Source organism: Eretmochelys imbricata, chromosome 7, assembly GCF_965152235.1.
Source record: "Eretmochelys imbricata isolate rEreImb1 chromosome 7, rEreImb1.hap1, whole genome shotgun sequence".
NCBI classification, from domain to species: domain Eukaryota; kingdom Metazoa; phylum Chordata; order Testudines; family Cheloniidae; genus Eretmochelys; species Eretmochelys imbricata.
Window position 1 is genome coordinate 10,373,861 of NC_135578.1, and position 19,513 is coordinate 10,393,373.

The following is a 19,513-nucleotide window of genomic DNA, read 5'->3' on the forward strand; positions in this document are numbered from 1 at the left end:
TAAGGGTATGTGGTGTATATGAACTGTTTTGGTGCCAGGAAACCTTCACTTGCATACCAGAATGCACTGGAATGCATACAACTTTCAGATGTAACATTAGCCCTCCAATCCATCTGTGTGGAAGTAGTATGTGCCTTTTCTTCTATAAATGATCAACGTTGTATAGTACTTGAATGGGCTCTTCAATATGCTGCTTACACCTATTCACAAAGTAAAATATATTGAGAGACAACTTGGTACTACAAACCAGTACGTAAAATCTTGTGAAGCCAAATAGCCCTGTAAACTATAGCACTGAAAAAAAGATTGCTAAATAAACCCTGGACTGACTTTCTACTTTCTTAAGAACTAATGATGTTAAAGTGAAAACTATTCATCGGTTTCATTTTAAAAAATGCTGTTTTGACACTGATTCCCAATCACAGTAAGCAGCATCACTGTACGAAGGGTGTGGCAGCTTAGAGCCTTTCCTTTTAGTAATTTAAATAATTTCTGAACATTCCAGGCCCTATTGTGCAAGCCTTAGTTATGGCGAGCATTTGCTTGGTTGAGTAGTTCCACTCAATCCTAAAAAGGAGTCAACCTTGCACAATTGGGTCCTCTATGTCCAGCAAACTACACTTTATCAGGATGGTATGTTTGCAAGAAAGCGGGAAGGAACTGTTTTTCCACAAGAACACAACTGCAAACAAGATTCTGACAACCACCTTTTGCAAGGAAGCTGGAAAGAAATGTTTTTCCGCAAGAACATGACTGCAAACAAGATTCTGTCCACCACCTGCCCCTTCTTTTCTCAACGAAAAAGAAATGCAAGTTTTCAACCCAGCTTTTGTTCAGTAACAGATAGCTTTGGTGTAAATCATGACTCCAGAGTTGACAGCAACAAAAAATCCTTAGTTCCCTGAGACAATAATTTCCAAAATCTGAGCATGAATCAATTTCACTCAGCCCAATAAGGAAGGCTGAACATACTGCCTTTAAAATTCAAAGATAACTGAACATAAGCAAAATTATATTTAGTTATGATAAGATCTAGAATCAGGTTCCCTTCCACTCTTACATGGAAGGTGAACACCATGATATGATCAAACAAGTTTTCACTTTTGCCTTGTAAATAAAATCAAAGGGCAACAGTCCTTGCTCTCTGACGTCTGTAGTTAATACAGAAAGAATAAACATTACCTACTCTTACATTAGGAGGGAGGAGGAGGAGAGAACATTTCTTAATCTCTTTCCAAAGAGGATTAACCTACAGCATATTTCCACCCAAAACACTACATTAATGAAATAAAACATTCTCCCTGCAGGTTGTTGGTTTTTTGGGTTGGGGTTTTTTTGTTTTGTTTGTTTTTAGTTCAACAACTTTGTGTTGTCAAAGTTCACTTAAGTGAGTTATCAAACCTGTACCCTTCAGGTGTGATGCTCCACTGAAACATGACTAGCATTTTAACATATAGTGGGAAAGGAGCACCATTGCCCTACAAGCTAAAAATAATAATCAAAATAATAATACTTAGTACTTACATAATGCCTTACATCTGAGGGACTGAAAGTGCCTGACAAACATGAATTTAAGCATCACCACAACAACCCTGAAGTAGAAGAAGAATATATTATTCCTAAAGTATATGTGGAGTGACAGGGACACAGAGATGCTAAGAAATTAAGCACATGCTTAACTTTAAGCACATGCATAGCTGGACTCATGTGTCTTTGGAGATCCCTGGATGGGAGTTTTTCTTCCTATACAGCTTAATATTTATATATCTGACACTAAACAACTAGATATATTTTAAGTATTCCCAGGAGGATCCCAAACTGGTGAGTCTTAAGAGTTTCTTATGAACATGCAGGGGACTGTCCCAACTACTCTTGCCCTAGACAGGTGCTTGTGCTGATGTAACCAGGCCAGAGGACACAATCAGCAGGTAGGAAACACCTATGATGTGATCTGGTTGAAGAGTTTGCTGAGTTCCTCCAGTGAGGTTTTCCTTCTCTTCCATGACACAGAAGGAATAATCTTCGAGCTCAGCTGAGCATTCTACCGCTGCAGCTTTGCGTGCTTCTGCAACGTGTGATCATATGATGGAGAATTTGGTTGAGTGCCATCCTGCTAGGACCTCTCTCTTTCAGTTCTGGGACAGGAACTGAGGCTCAGGAGGAAGATACCACTTTATTCAAGAAACCAGACTATACTTAAAAGAGATGAGGGAGAAAGGGAAAGGACAGCCATTTCACCCACCTCCTGCCCAAGGTAATAACTACCAGAAAATGAGGGATGATGGGTTTGAAGTAGGGTTTACATAGCCTTTGAAGAGAATATTCAAGCTCCAATTTAAAAGTGGGAGGATACAAGATGCTACCTTGAGGAATCTGGCGATTACAGGATTAATGGGTACCATCCTTCCCTCCAGGGACACTGAATGCCAAAACTTGGCCCCTGAGGGTATCTGGTTCTTAGTTTGTCTAGGCCTGTCTGTAGGAATTCTGAAGTACACAGAGAAGACTATCATCCAGACCTGGTGCCATTTTTTTTTAAAACAAAAGGAGTCTTTAATATATTAAATAAAGAGCCAGCTGAGTGTCAAAGTACCCAAATATCTTGTTAGGGACTAAAATATGTCCCCTCGAACTTAAAGCTATCATACCATTTACGTCTTATATAAAACTCATTTGACGAGTATCAAAAAGTAGACCGTCACTGTCATGTAGCCTCACTCCCTACCTACCCTACAAATGTCTGCCCACAGTTTGTTAGGTGGATGGAGGGGTGCAGTGAAGCACAACCTAGCCAGACATGACACAAAACTGAACAGCATGTATAGCTTCTATGCTGATCATTTTTATAAGTGCAATTTCTAACCCAACTCTGGCTTTGTCTTGTGCAAATGCATCTGATTAATTTTCCCCTCTGATTTTAGTTAATAGTGAATTAGCTAGTCCCCCAAAAGTAGGCTTTACTTTTGCAATACAATCACTGAATACAAGGCTGTCTTCCAGGGAAGATTTCCTTTCTTCAATCTGTTCTCTCCTCTATGGACCAACAGGCTCGGATCTGGGAATTTTTTTCTTCTTCTCCAAATGTTAAGTCTATTTTTCCCGACTGCTCAGATTCTCTTAGGCACTGTGATCTGAAATAGTAGCAATAACTGTATTTCCTATTTTATTACTCATAGTTGACCCTTTGATCAAAATCCTGTGATATTTAAGCATATTTATACGGTCATCTTGCACTTCTAAATCTAATATGAAGGAAGTCATTGACTCCAAGAAAGCTCCAAGATAAGGGTTTTTTCTTCCCATAGAAACTCCATGGACTCAGATTTTTTTTTTTTTTTGGGGGGGGCGGGGCATCAGTTTAGCTTTCCACTATTTCACTCTGCCTGCCTATATACTCAGTGTTTTACAAATGATATAAACTCTTTCCATTACAGGGAAAGCCTCATCATTTTTTCACATCCATTTCTGATTTATCCAGCTACTATTCCACCCTGCTGGCGCATCCATACAGACCCAAGTTTGCCTTCTAAAGCAGATACTGGTGCGTGACATCCATCTGTTTTGGCACATACAATAGTAATGGTAAACGGTCTCAGATAAGAGTTTTCCCAGTAGGAGGAAAGAAACAAGATGGCCAATTCAAGATGCTCAGCACTGCTGGAGGGTTAGTCTTGAAAGCCTTTTAGATTTCATCTTAATTTGCAAAGTAATTCTTGTTTTGGACCCAAGGTATGGCCCAAATTGCATCAGAGCTTCAAAATATATTCCCATGCAAGTTGTAGGAGGTTTTTTAATTGTCAAGAGAGGTGCTATTTTTAATTTCATTTATTTATTTTACAGGAATGGAAGGAAATGGACAGGACTCAGTTGAGGCAAGTTCTGTTTTGCACAGGAGGACCTGCTCACAAACCAAGCTCAACTTCAAGGTGGGTGGTGGGGAGGAGGGGGAAGTAGGTTCGCTCATATTGGGACACAAGGTACATGAAGAGAAGTCGTATGACCTGTGGGTTCTTTGACAGTATTTTAAGTACTGGTGTAAGTCCAGAATATTCCACTGAACTCAGTGGAGCTACTCATGATTTACTACAACATACCTGAGAGCAGAATTTGGCCTCTGATAGGTTCCTAGAAGGGATGCCCCTCAAGACGCCATATGCACATGCCAAATAGCTACAGAATTTGCAGTTCTTTGAAAAACGTCCTTGTACTTACAGAAGACCATCTATGGGGTTTCTTATTTTGGAGTCTTGGAGACTAAGGGCTAAATTCTATGGCAACATAAATGGCATTGCAAATTGGTATTAAATCAGGGGTAAGTGGCAAAGTAGCGTTGGTGACTTAGCAAGGAGTGGGTGTGCACCTATATCAATTTGCTGTTCTGCAGGGACTAGCAGTAAATGAGAGAAATAGGAACTACACCCTCTCAAACCAGAAAAGAATTTGCTCCTTGGATTGCTGGTGATGGTGCAGGCATAAAAGGCAGCAGGGGGGAGTTCGCTTTATCTTAAACCTTCTTGCTAATTGCTTTTCCTGGTACACCTCACACTGGCAGGATGTTTGTTCTGTGAGGGATTGCTCCTGGTCTCACCACACCCATGTTGGTTCAGTGAGCTACACTGGACATCCTATTCTCCAGCATGACACAGCCTACTGCACCAAGCACTCAGAGACTGAAAATACTGATTAAACTATTTGCCTAATGCTATCTTACTCTCTGCATGTATCCCCTAGGCCCAGCAGCTGACATCAGAAACCAGGTAGATTCTCTCAGGTAGATTTGCTGGTGAGCCATTAGTTTAGGGCTGTCTATCACCTGGGAACAACTAGAAGTGTCTCTAATTCTGTAGGAGGCCTGGAGGAGAGGAGCGTGTTCTGCTAGGTGCGGACATCTTTTCTATGGTCTTTCTGATTTGAGATTTGTGCGTATTTATTTATGACTGTACAGTGCCTACCAGCCTGGAGAGATGCTTTTATAAATGTGAACAAATTAGAGAGAGCGAGCAGGGGTTCATCCAGCTGTGAAAAAGACTTGTGGGGATTTTATTCAGAATTAAGAACATCATATCAGAAGACTATGGGCCCAGGGCTTAGACAATTTCTCTTTTTTGTTTATTACAGGATAAGATCTCAATATTTGTGATCCCTTCTAGGTATGGGAAGACTGTCTTCTTTCGGGTATGAGTCAGGGCTCCCAGGTGACATATACAGAGAGACAGAGAAACCTCTTCTTTTTTTTATTCTCCAGACCCAAGTTTTAGAATACTTAAAGGGTTCTTTGAATGTAACAGCCCTTGGGCAATAAGGCATCCTAATAGTACCATACCTTGTACGGGCTTCTTTATGGTAACCTGTTCTGTTCTCATGCAGAATCATGTACCAGTCTTATGTATCGTACTCCGGAGATGGCCATCCTGCCTAGGGGCTGCTACGAAACCAATATTTCTGATGACCTACAGAATGGATGCTAGATTGAAGAAGGGTCAAGACAAAAGTTGAAATTAAGTTGATTTACTGACTGGGAGACACAGGCACAATTGACATGTGTCCTGTATGTTTATTTATGTTAGTAGGTTTAAAGGAGGCCAACAGGGAGGGAATGGTTTCCATTCAAAAATGTTGATACATCATATGACAGTCCACTATTCTTGCCTCCAATTCTTGATGCTCAAGATATTTTTAGTGTCTAGTATGAAGTAAACTGCCTCCAACCTGGAACCGTTGTTCTGGGATAGGTTCACTGGCTTTGCTCTCCCCCAAAAGCATGTACTGCTATGAAGGCCTTTTGTCCAGTGTGGGAGAGAGGAGAAGGGAAAACTGTTCTGGAAATGGGGAAAGTTTTCTTAAACTCTGAGAAATAACTTTTTGGGAAGACCACTAGTACCCAACAGTCCAACCTCCTGTGACTCAAGAAATCTTGATTTTTACAGAAGCCTTCAAGGGACTGCACAGCAAGCTGTGTGTATTGGTACTGATTTGATTTCCCCAAGCTGGTTGGATGGAGTTTGTTGTTCTTCGGAAAGAAGTGGAAGGAGACACTTACTGAAAACGTAAATCCAGGTTGAGGTGTGAGAGAGAGAGCGTGTGCAACAAAGCCCGATGCCAACTCTGTCCACATGTTTATTCAAGTGACACCATCATAGGACCTAATCACATTAGCCACGCCATCAGGGGCTCGTTCACCTGCACCTCTACCAATGTGATATATTCCATCATGTGCCAGCAATGACCTTCTGCCATGTATATTGGACACACCGGACAGTCTCTACGCAAAAGAATAAATGGACACAAATCTGACATCAGGAATCATAACATTCAAAAACCAGTCAGAGAACACTTCAACCTCTCTGGCCACTCAGTAAAAGATTTACAGGTGGCAATTTTGCAACAGAAAAGCTTCAAAAACAGACTCCAACTGCTGAGCTTGAATTAATATGCAAACTAGATACAATAACTTGGGTTTGAATAGAGACTGGGAGTGGCTGGATCATTACACAGATTGACTAAGTTAAGTATCCTCACACCTTCTTGTCAATGGGCCATCCTGATTATCACTATAAAAGTTTTTTTCTCCTGCTGATAATAGTTCATCTTAACTAATTAGCCTCTCACACTTTGTATGGCAACTTCCAACTTATCTGTGTGTGTGTGTGTGTGTATAGAGAGAGAGAGAGAGAGAGAGAGAGAGAGAATCTCTTCATAGATACATTTTTTTTTAAAAATCCATAATGGAATGACAAATTCCTAGAAAGGGGAGGGGGTCATAGACAGTAGGAAGGTCTCTGCCTAAAACCTCTTTTAAGGCAGCATTTACAACAGCATCTTTTAAAGGACAAAAAGAAAAGGAGTACTTGTGGCATCTTCATCCGATGCATCCGATGAAGTGAGCTGTAGCTCACGAAAGCTTATGCTCAAATAAATCAGTTAGTCTCTAAGGTGCCACAAGTCCTCCTTTTCTTTTTGTGAATACAGACTAACACGGCTGTTACTCTGAAACCGGTCATTATTTTAAAGGACAGTGCATTCAAAGCATTATGGAGGAAAATCCCTTTCCCTCCAGACAGGAGATCTGGTAACTAAGACGAGCAATTTTACAGAGTAAAGGGTCTCATTGTTATGGTCGTTAATCATCAAAAGGCATCAGAGGAGATTCCTTTATATCTCCTTAGACTACAGCATGCACTTTCATCTGCCCATGTTTTGGCAGATGCTGTAGTATCAAAGCTGTAGTAGCCCAGGATGCTTAGGAGTGGCAATGTATTCCTACAAGGGCTGAGGATAACTTTTCCTCGGTACCCAATGGCACCGTTAGGAAATAGCTACATTTTCTACATTAAGAGAAGAATCCTTAGAGCACAAGGACGCTGCTGAGAGCGGAAGCCAAGAGCTCTTCTTCACAGGAAGCCCAAGAGATCTTACTGACAGATTTAGCTAGTATGACTTCAGCATCTAGAGTTTTCCAACAGGACTGAAGTACGTGCAACCTTCCGGAGTGGGCAAGGTGAGCTTTGTCTGGATTATTTTATGAAAATGGAAATCCCTTTTTCCTGAGAAGGTTGGTGCCTGGTTCTATCGGCAACTGAGGCCTCTTACGGGATCGAGAAGCACCTAGGAGCTCTGATGCCAACCGGCAGGGGAATCATGGCAAGTTTCACCCTCCTCTGAGGAAGAAGGGCTCATCTCAGGTAGAGGAGAAATATCCTTCGAGGTAGGAAAAATATCCCTGGGAGGAACTATGAAAACTTTGCTCTGGACAGGAGCTGAAGTTCCCCCTCTTCCTCCTTTCCATGAGCACACTTCGTTTCTGATGTGGAGACAGAGTTTTGAAATAAGCCTGGAGACAGCAGAGACCTTGTTGAGCCAGATCACCCCCATGAAGAGGTTTCAAGTTAGTGCTCTCCACAGAGATGGACTGACTTTCTGCTGTCCTCTTGAATCCTTTGCTGTGGATGGAGACCAAGGTCCATATCAGAGTTCTATGGGCCAATGTGCCACACGATTTTTCTTGCCACGACCCCACTCCCCAGTAAATACCCTTCCTTGATCCAGATCCCTGTAAATAGAGGGGGAGGAGGGAATCAAAATACCTAAATAACTACACAAAGACGACGGCTGTTTTGCATGAGACCTTCCTAAACCAAAAGAAAAAGAACATTACATTGCAGAATGAGGAAGCTATCAAACACAATCAACCTAACTCAAGATAGGAAAACAAACTACAGATTAAGAGGGGAACCCCACACCACAGGCTCTACAGATGCGCACGCGCACACATACAAAAACACCCAAGCCACTTGGCTGGGAACGGTTGTCAGCTTCGTACCAGAGCGGGGACCCAACCTGATGGGGGCAGGGGGGGAGGAGAGGGGCAGTTAGATCACACACCGACAGATCCACTGCTGCTGCCAGTAAATTCAGACTGTCAGAGTATTAGAACAGTAGTCTCCCATAGGACAACTGCTGGCAACAAAACTGGCATGGAAAGCATATGGGAGACACATGGAAGTGAGACAAAGTGCAGGAAAACCATAAAAACTGAAGTCTCATTAAATATCGGACAGTTGGCAAATACAGAACTTCCCATTTGTTTGCTGTGTTCCATAAAGGGTAGAGGACATAGGGAGCAGTATGCCTTGGTAGTCTACAATTTTTACACTAGTCACCCAGGAAGTGACTAACTTGCGTGTTTGTGAACAGCACAAACTGTTTTTGGTCATGGGACCCTGTTCAAGAAAAGGACTGCAAAGATTTAATAATGATCTTTAGTTAGCTTTGGTCACCCCACACACCAGTGGCTTTTGAAGTCTCACCAGCTGTCTCCAAAATCTAGTGATAGACTATTTCCAAAGGCATTTAACAATGAAAATAGCTAACCATAAAAGTGAGTAGTTACAAAAAGAGCAATAATCAAAAGCCCTGTTCATTCCAGGTTATTTCTCAGGGTGCCACATTGCTGTGAGAATATTTTAGCTCAGTTATATCGTAAATTGGAAAGTATTAAACCAACTCAAATCAGCATATAAATGTTGCCATTTTATTTTTGTTTGGTTTTAGTGGCTTTTTGTTCAATTAAATCAAACATTTTAACAACATTAAGAAACATGCAAATTAGGTATATATGTAACTAATATAACTTTTTGAAATTAATTTCAAATATAAAATTTAATTCACATGAGATGCACAGAAGGCAAAAGTAATGAATAAAGTAGGATGACAGAGATAAACCACTCAGATTTCCATTCTAAATTACTACCAATCATATAGGAAGCTCTTTCACACCATATGCTTAATTTTAGGGATTATCTAGTGTGCTAATATCTCCATTATGTTGCACATTGTTGTACTTGGGTGACTTTTCTACAACACTGCACTACCCTACAATATTCTACAGTAATGGTCCAATACACTACATTTTACAATAAGATTACTGTAGTGATTAGGACTGTTACTGTAAAATATTATAGGGGTTTGTCAAGGTACTTTTTATATGAGGGTTTACCAAAAAACCCATTTTGTTGATCAGAAAACCTGTAATGTTCAACAGAGAAGACACTTCCATTCCCTGTTATTCTCAGCTTCTTAAAGGAACACTCAGTAAGATAATGAATCCTTCAAATGTTACATCTTGTGTCTTGCATTATTGTGGTGCAGCAACTCTCCACATCAAACAGTCATCAGCACTATTACAAAGTGGGCTTATAAGAGAGTGGCTGAAAAGATGCTGTGTGAAAAGAAGTGGAAAATTAAAGCTGAAGCAGTCGAAGAAAGGGCTTAATTTACTAGCATGTACAGTATGCAAATGAGATTACTCTCAGCTTAACTGCATCATTTATGTCCATAATAACGGCATCATCATTACAGGGCTCAAATTAAATTACACCATAATTAGCATATCAAAGTGATTGGTTAAAGTTTAAAACAAATACCCAATTTTGTTAATGAACAGCTGTAATTGTCATGTACACTTCAATGAAAACTCCCTAAACAAATATATGTTTTAGAACAGAGAAAGACTTTGAAGCAGACAGGTCTGCAGCTGAGGTAAATTATCTAAAAAAGAATGGCACAGACTATTCTATTAATGTTAATATATGCTCCTCGTTTTCAGGTAATAAAACATTCTATCAAAACAAGCCTTCCACTCATATTTATACTCCTCTGCTGCAACTGACAAAGTAGAAAGACCCGCTTTCCACTTTCAGTGTCAGCATGAACTGTTGATAACGCCACAAGGGTGACCAGCCTGCCACAAGCAAAAGACATGTTCAGCAACATGCTGTTACATAAACTCCCTTTGCTTGTTTCAAAGACTTCAGTATTGCAAACTTGCTGAGTGTTATGCTGTTTCCCCCCTCATCTAAATAGGAAAAGGGGAAGAAGAAAAGAAAAGAAAAGAAAATCATTTCCTGCTAACTCTATACTGTAGACCAGTACTCCAGTGAACTGATGACATGATAGCATACTAGGCAGTCTACAATTCAATTTATTCTAATCTAATCATATTAACACAGCAGTTTCAGAGGAGGAACTGTACTAGAGAAGTTTTTGCTGTTTTCCTCTCATTAAAATAAATAAGGAGGTGGGACTACTGGTTTTGTCAAAGTCATCCTGACAGTCAGTAACACATTTCTATAGATCAATCACTGCAAATGTATACGGTAAATATGCAGTAAAAATAAATTTTCATACAAAATGAATTTTAATGCATGAAGAAGTACACTACATGTTATTAAAATATTACAGGTAAGCTTTCTTGCACTTGATTTTGATAATTATCTTAATTGTACAAGGCCATAATTGCACAGCAGCAGTGCCAGGGGAATGTAGCACATATAAAACAAAACAAACCCTTCATGCCCCCCCCCATACATTTACACTGTTATACTTGACTATGTATTACTAAGTATATACAAAACAACAGAAAAAGTATATTTTGTGCTACAATTGGGAATGCACTTTCAAATATACTTAAGAAGCAAATTGAATGTCTTATTAAAACCGTATTATCAAAACAGTGTTCAAAAATTTAAAGAAAGTAGCTTTTCATTTTATTCATCGAGGAATCCATTAAAGCCTAAGCTCTGAAGTAGTATGTAAATTATGTGCCTTTCAAGGTAGAGCTAGGGCAAATTCACTCCATCAACTAATGATGAACCTCATTATGTGCAGGGAGTATTCATAATGAGGAAACAAGCCACCCGCCATTCCATGTTCTAACATAAATCCCTGTAAAATGTGAATATCTCCACATTTAATTAAAGGCTACTAATTCCTAGCCCCCACTCCACGCCCACCCCCAGGTTCAAAAAGCAAAAAATATAAATGTGTTTCAAACAATATACTTAGGTTTTTAAAATATACTTATTGATGTTTACTATTACCTTTTAATTAAAAAATAATCATTCCTAGCATTCTAGGATAGAAAGTTCTGGAGCACAAAGTTTATGTTAAATGACTTGGTTTTATATTTTAAAGAGAGCTTCAGATTAGCACAGGTTAGGCTGCATACTTCAATGGAAAAATAAACAAACAGCAGAGAAAAGAAATCAGTAGGAATGTGCAAGAAATAATATATACATATTTTTAAATCTTAGCCATCCAGTTTTGCTGCAGAAGCGAGACTTCCATAAGAATCCAGAGGGACCATATAATAATTAGAGGAGGGGAAAAAAACCATTTAGGAACCAAGCATACAACAGGTATTTAAAATAATTTTAGAATGATGCTTTATTTAGGAGGAGGCTGTTAGCCTTTTAAATCCTGTTAGAACTAATGAAAGAGAATAATGCTGCATAAAACAGGTTGAAGTAAAAGTGCTCCTGGACAGACTCACCTCTGTTTGATAGTTGTACCTACAAATGCAGCGTCCATTCCCAAGATCAAAAAATGTATATTTTATGCAAGGTGTTATGTAACTTACTATCTACGCACCAGGACTTCATTTGCTCTTGCACTAAGTTATGAATTTGCTCTCTATATTTTCCAGAATAAAAGTGGATAGGCTTTTAAGACTCCTCGGAACAGAACAATGTACAAAGTGATCCTTGTTAGGGTGTTTATTATACTATTTTTTAATTTCCAAAGATGTACAAAAGTACACAGCCAGCTAAGAGAGTTTAGTCTGCAGAAAACACCCACTTTGTCTGAGTAACATACAGACTCAAAACCAAACATGACAAACAGTTTAAAAAATAACATAACTCTGTTCAGGGCATTAAAGCACTTGGACAGTCACAGAAAAGGCTACCATACCTTAAAATTATGCCAACCAAAAAGTTGAAATCCTTGTGTAAAAATACCCATTCTCTTTTCATCCCTATGAAACCTTATTTAGAATTTCAACAGAAAATCACAGCTACCAAAAGAAACGTCAACTACAAAAATCATAGATGCCACAATGGAACATTTTTTAAATCAAATGGACTACACAGATTAAAATACTTTAACAATGTAGATTCTCTGGAAATAACAGAGCATACTACAGGAAGAAATCAAAAAGGATGCTGCTTCTTTAAGTTACATAAAAATAAACTACCCTACATAAAGCTGTTACAGTGTACGCTCTCTCATTCCTAGACTCATGGAGGATTTTTTTCTCCTTTTAGGTCAACCAGTCATGCACTAGGAAGACAACCCTCCAAAAATAACTTGTCCCTCCCCCGGAGCACACAGTTTAACAACCTACCTTTGTTCTGGTGTTGCAGATAATAACTGGCAAGCCTCAAGACCATGAGGATTTTGGAATAACCAAGAGGGTTCAGACAAACCACAAGTAGAGAAGAAGAAATAACAGAAAAGCCTCTAAAGAAACTGTTCTAGCTGACAATTGGTAGCACCAAGCGAGTATTTACAGCACTGTTTACACTGGAGGGAGTGCACCTCTGTTCCATCAACATCTACAACTAATGGCATATTTAGAATCCAGGCATGATAATTAAGAGACATAACACATCACTGTTTAGGAGAGGGTCTGAGAGATCTAAGCAGCATTTCTTTACAATGTCTATACCACTGATGAGCATTAGTTTGAGTGACAAAGGTCCCAAGCTAAATCAACATTCTTACCTTAATGTTCCTAGTAAAAGGCTCCGGCAAACATAACTCATGAAAGGCGTATGCAAAGATATGTCTCAAGGAATTAATCCACAGCCCTCACATGAATTGCAAAAAACAGTGGCTTACATTTCCAAACAAACGCAGCTCAGTTTGGGCAGCATGGTATAAAGCAGGTTTACATATACAGAGCTGTGTGTCAGAAGGAAGAGTTCTTTAGGATTTATTTGACACTTATTTTCCGGGAAGCCTTTTGTGGAGTTGTGCCGTTTGTTTCTTATTGTCTGAGAAGCAGTTAGAAGCTTCTCCCTGAGGGGGCCCCTCAGCCCCTGGCTCGGCCGCTTTGACAGGGAGGTAACCATATTAGGATGTGTATGGTAAAGTAAACAATAACATAGTTGCAATGAAATGGAAATTTTTTTTTCAGCTAATGGTGTTGGTGTCAGTCCTGTTTTTAGCCTTCCCACTAGTTTTGTTTTCTAGTTTAAACAAGCCTTCTTTAAAGAAAAAAGGAGGATAAAAAAAAAAAGTGTTCCTAGCTTCCAAATTTCTCACTGCGAGATTTTTGAGAATGTTTTTAGTCACAGGGAAAAAAAAGCTATTTAACATCTAAATGAAGATATGTCAAGTTTAATCATGAAAAATACACACCTAGACTTCTGAGACCTCCAGCTGAATTATGGAAGACATTTGGATGCTAAAAATATGGTTTCAAATGTATATTTTAAAGCAGAAAATAAGTGGATTAGTGAAGTCCAACCACATTTTCAAAGTCACTAACTGTAGAGGCTAGTTGTGCCAAGTCCCGCAAGTTCGCTGGTTTTAAAGCTCTGAAAATGCAGGATAAAGCACTTGAATCAAATTGCAAAATGCAGGTGTCAAATTATTCTGTTCAATCAGAAACAGAGCTCGAAGTGCTTGCCATGTAAAAGGTTCCTATACAGCCACAGTCAGGATAAGAGTTCTGCAGTACAAAAAATACTTTAGACCAAGCAATGTTATTTTCATACTTCAATTCTAGATACTAAACGAATTGCCAAGAACAGCAAGCACAGTATCTCACCACACTAAAGGATTAGCATGTGAAGAGAACTACTGATGTAGAATGTGTGTTAAGTCTCAGCAGTAGTAGCCAGCTTGGGCAGGGAGTCACAGCTGTAATATGAAACAAGTTTCCATGTCTTCATGAATTAGGTAAGAGGCCGCTCTTTGGAGCGGTTGTCCTGCAAAGCAAACCAACATGAGGTTGTTTAAGTGTTTTGCACTACCAGTCAACATCAGTTGTTGAACAATGGGAAAAATGCAGTGCTCCTCTGAAAAGAAGCTGACAAAAGAGATCACGGATGCTTTCCCTGTACCAGGCAGCAGGATGATAAAATAGATTGGTGGGGTGGGAGGAGGCTAAGGTAGATAGGGGAAATAAAGTTGGTATGAAATTATACATACAATTTAGAACACAGGCAGATTTCCCTTACAAATACAATACGCACTTGTATTGCCAAATCACACTTAGCGTTGACTTCTAACGACATATACACTTCTCTCTCTCTCTCAACATATGGAACCTTAAAATTCTTTAACAATTTTTTTAACCCAAGCAACTATAAAATTACACAGCATAAGATACTTATCTATGCTGCCTCTTCAAAGAAAAAAAGTCGAACTTAACACAGAGATATCAAAATCAATAAATCACACAAACAAGTAGCAGTTCAAAAGTTCAAAGACATGATGGCCAGTTCACTACGTCTTAGCACTCAACCAATAATAACTTGACTCCATCACTCCTCATAGCCTAGACAATTTCATAGCATCATTTTCATTAGCCTGTCTCACTGAAAATTGCTAGCTATTTATGTATACGCTAAAATAAATTAGCCATTTCATCGAGCAGTGTGATTCTTATAAAATACATTAACACAATACTCAATTTTCCAGTTGAAGTAAATAAATAAATCAATGAATTCAACACAATGATTTTTTTTTATTGTGGAGCTTCAGCTCTCAGCATAAGTGTTTTTATTGGGTTTATTTGTTTCAATAAAAATTGAAATAGGCCAGTGATCTTAGCAGTAGGATCTGGAAAAAAAAAATCTAATATTTAGAAAGAATACTGTGCAATACAGCAAACTTATTATATATGATTTGTTCAAAAGTCATTTTCATTACAGTTATTAAACAGCAGCTCCATTGCAAATGGTTGTGGAGTATTTTTTTCTTTCCCAAAACAGAGAAAAAGAGTATTATGTCACCTGGTGTTGTAGCATTTGGCACTACTATGCTGGAAACCCACACTGAAAATGCAGTTTTAAAATCACACGCTACTGAAGGGGGAAACCTGATGCATCAAGGGCTATTCTGCAGAGAAGGTGGGTATGGGAAAAGTTCCAGTATCAATACTCTTTCACCACCTTTGCCATCAGACTCCTAGAATGCTGTTGACGGTGGCTATGAGAAGGTCTACTTGCTATCACAGGCCAGGTGAGAAAATGCCGGCAGGATGGGAAGAGAGAGCGCACAGAAGTGTTTTGCAGGTGAGATGGTGAACAGTAAAAAAGCAGCTAAAGAATAACAGATTGTAAAGATGTATGAGGTATTGTTGCAGCCATGTCAGTCCCAAGATATTAGAGGGGCCAGGTAGGTGAGGTGATATCTTTTATTGGACCGACTTCTCCTGGTAAACTGAAAAGCTTCTCTCTCTCACCAACAGACGTTAGTCCAATAAACAATATTACCTCAACCACTTTGTCTCTCTAAGACAGTCTAGAGACATGGTGGGGTTGCTGCTGTGTTGCAATTAATTTCTAATAGTGCCTGAAAAATCCCTAGTGCTGGCTCAATATAATTATGTGACATGACACTATACCCAAAGAAGCAGCCGCTGCACACACATTTGCAACGGATCCACAGACACCACAAAGAGGGTGTGGCATGCAGGGAGGTGGGAGGAAACTAGGAAATCAGCAAGTACTCTAGATCCTGTCAAACTAGTGTAACCAACTTCAGAAACACAAAAAAACAGTGCAAGTTAATACTGTCTGCAGCAACCCTGCTTTACATTGGACATGTCCGATTTTAACCTTTCAAGCTCACAGAGCCTGCTGTTGGAGGGTAGGTCTCATTGCAGACGGCGAAGTGCTCAGACTGTTCATGGTGTATGGCACACATATTGACATCCACCACAGTGCAAGATTCTCCGAAGGGATCACCTGTTTCTGCTGCACACATTTGTTTTCCCTTTTAAGACATGCCTGCTGTGCTTTATGACAGAGTGCACTGAATGTGATTTAGAAGTCACGCTAGAGTGCAACTTAGTATGCCACTTTCTATACATTTTCCCTACGGAAGTTGGGTCCTCCCATGCTGTTTACAATGGACCAGGTTCAGATGCCTTAATTCCCATTGATTGGCACCTTACTCTAGGAAAAGACCATTCAGAATCTGGTCCAATGAAAGGGCAACACCAATCTTAATGTCTTGAAAGCCCTAGAGCTCCTACCACCCAAAAATCAATATAATTTGCCTGTATTTTTATTTTTAAATTAGGGGTGAATTGGTATGAACTTTAGTTCTCATGAAAGCTAGTCAGTATATGATCATTCATTACTACTTGTTGTATTACCATAGCACAGAGGAGCCCCATTCATGGACAAGAACACCACTGTGCTAGACGCTGGGTAGTGTCTGTGCTTCCCAACACAACTGCGCCAATTCACCTGAATTCCTGCCTTGAAAACATCCCAGCTAGCCCCATGCTAGCCTATCCCAGAGACTCCCTAAATGGGTTAAAACACACAGCTGTCCCAGGATGAGGATAAAATGCCAGTTGGGGCCAAGAAGAAATCAAAATCTTTTCCCCCTTGTGACTGGAACCAGTTGTGAAGGTAGGGCTCCAGGAGTGAAAAACTAATAAATTAAATGATTATACCATTTGGCCTATCATGTTTTCACATAACTTCTATAAAACAGCCACATATGAATAGCACACTTTTCAAAACGTATCGTGGTTACAGAAATTTCGCTTTCAGATTCACATTTTAACCTAATCTGACGTGAAAGTAAATATTTGATCTCAATTGTAATGACCAACTATAAATAAAAAGCTTCTACCCAAAATGCACAGTGTGTGAGGATAGTGTTTTTAAGGATGATGTCACTAGCGACCTATTGAACTACATCGCACGTGTCAGACAGACGTCTGTTTCTTAAATTGTGGTAATAAATTAGTTGCCTCAGAATCTGTTCTGTCAAGAAAACACGAAGCTTTCCTATTGAGATAAAAGTTTAATGAATGTTTCAGTTTAGGAGGAAGAGTTAAGATTACTATTGATGTGGAGAAATGACTGCAAGGCCCATTGCTCTATGCTGTAAATACTTACAGCTGTCAAATGGAGGCTCCTAAACAATGGGTGAATGCACGAGAACCAATGCACAGCTGTAACAACTTAATTATATTAATTAATATGGAAATACATAGGAGTGTTAAACAACAAACGCAACTGCAAGTATTCACCCTGGATTTAACAATCTGCACAAAATTTCTCTCTCCTAAACTGGTGAAGGTCGACCACCTGACATGGTCATGCAGTAACAGCAGCATGGAACATTGGCATTTATTACACACCTTGAAAGTGCTGTGGAACCAATTTGAGGAAATTCAGCTCTCAGGAGTGGGGGATCACTGCAGCAGTATAACTGTCTGCAACTCTGTATCATGTCATTTGCCATCATTTAAAAAGGAAAAGAAAAACCTTCCCGTCATTCTCTTCTTGCCCCAGACCAGTTTTATATCAGAGTGGCATCAAAGCAGATAATCCTTGACAGGGTTGGGGCCTCCTGACTCTGATCTGAGGGGAAAGACTTCCATTACATATGGAATTACAATGTAACATTACTTTATTATTATACACATGTATGTCGTGCACTCTCTCTCTTTAGACATACCCACACTCCCTCGCTGCGTGTGTGGTTTGCATGATAGGCGGTGCTGGTAGCAATAAGGTTGTCTGATGCTTCCCATTATAAGACCTGTTTTTATTCACTTATAACTAAGGTTAAGATTTTTGTCACGGTTATTTTTAGTAAAAGTCATGGACAGGTCACGGGCAATAAACAAAAATTCACAGAAGCCTGTGACCTGTCCCTGACATTTATTAAAAATAATTGTGACAAAATGCGTGTGTGCGCGTGCGGGGTGGGGGGGTGGTCCAGCACCCTCTGCTGCTGCAGCTCCAGGGTCCTCCAGGCATCCGCGGCAGTTCAGAGATTCAGGGTCCCCTACCACCCGTCATGTCTGAGAGCGCTGGGGTTCCCCCCAGCTGGCCGCGGCAGCTCGGAGTCGCGGGGATTCCCCGCTACCCACAGCCAGAGCTCCAGGGCCCATGGCTGAGAGCTCCGGGGTCCCCCCACCACAGCTCAGAGCTCCAAGATCAGTGGCTTGGAGTTGCAGGGTCTCCCCGCTTTAGCTCAGAGCTCCGGGGCCACTGGCTGGGAGTTGTGGGGGGCCCCTCCACCCACAGTGGCTGAGAGCTCCAGGGCCCCCGCTGGCTGACTGGCTCCAGCCCCACCGCCCAGGGGTTGAAGCCGAAAATGTCACAGCGGTCTCTGGAAGTCACAGATTCTATGACCTCCGTGACATAATCTTAGGCTTACTTATAACTTTGCCAAAGTTAACCATTTGGGCTGAAGTTTTCCATGAGCTGGGAGCGAGACTGACACTGGAAGCTGCTAAGGGAAACCGAGTGGGAAGGGGGCAATGAGACTGGACCCAAGGGAATGGGACTGGCTAGATGTGGAGAGTAAGAACGGGGATCAGTATGGGGGAAGAACTGGAACTCACCAGGCAAAGAGCCTGGGGGAAGGAGCCAGGAAAGGGGAGATTGTTTGGAAGACTGAGATTGGATAAGGAACCTGGACAAGGAGACTAGGACTGGCAGCGTCTGGGGAAGGGGGAGAAAAGACAGACCAGATGAGGCGGCGAAAGCGGCACATGCTGATCAAGGAGTTTGGAACTGGGTGTGGAGAGGGATAAAGACTGGAAGTGGGAGTGTGATTGGACAGAGAGCCAGAGGAGATAGCGGGAGGGGACTAAGAATGGCTGGGCTAAAAGACAGGGACTAGAGCTATAAACCTGTGTAGTAGAGTCTGAGGTAGACAAGTAAAATGTGAGTGGGAGAAGGAACTAGGGGATGGGGAAGAGACAGGACTGGGACAGGGACAGGTTGGAGGCGATGGGGCAGAAGGGAGTCAAACCTAGGTAGAATGGTCAGAAGAGTCTGTGTCCACTAGAGCAAACTTCCCTCCTGAGTCTGGAATTGAACCCAAGATTCTGAGTCTCGGTTTTCAGCTGCTTATAATTTTGAGCATCTTTGGGCTGAAATTTTCAATGCCAAAGTTGTATGCCTCAGGCTGAATATTTTGGGGAAAATTTTTGCAAAATGGTTCAGCCATTCCTCAGAATGAG

General features: G+C 40.5%; 1 protein-coding gene across 13 annotated transcripts in view; it reads right to left on the reverse strand.

Moving 5' to 3' along the window:
* The window catches only part of FOXP1 (forkhead box P1), a 495,960-nt gene that overhangs the window by 234,062 nt on the left and 242,385 nt on the right, over window positions 1–19,513 (reverse strand). The window contains exon 1 of one of the 13 annotated variants that reach the window (XM_077820973.1): window positions 12,683–12,818. The exons of the other annotated variants lie outside the window; for them this stretch is intronic. The gene's annotated coding sequence lies outside the window, so the exon portion shown is untranslated. Of the gene's footprint in view, window positions 1–12,682; window positions 12,819–19,513 lie in introns of those variants that run through there. 13 annotated transcript variants of the gene reach the window in all.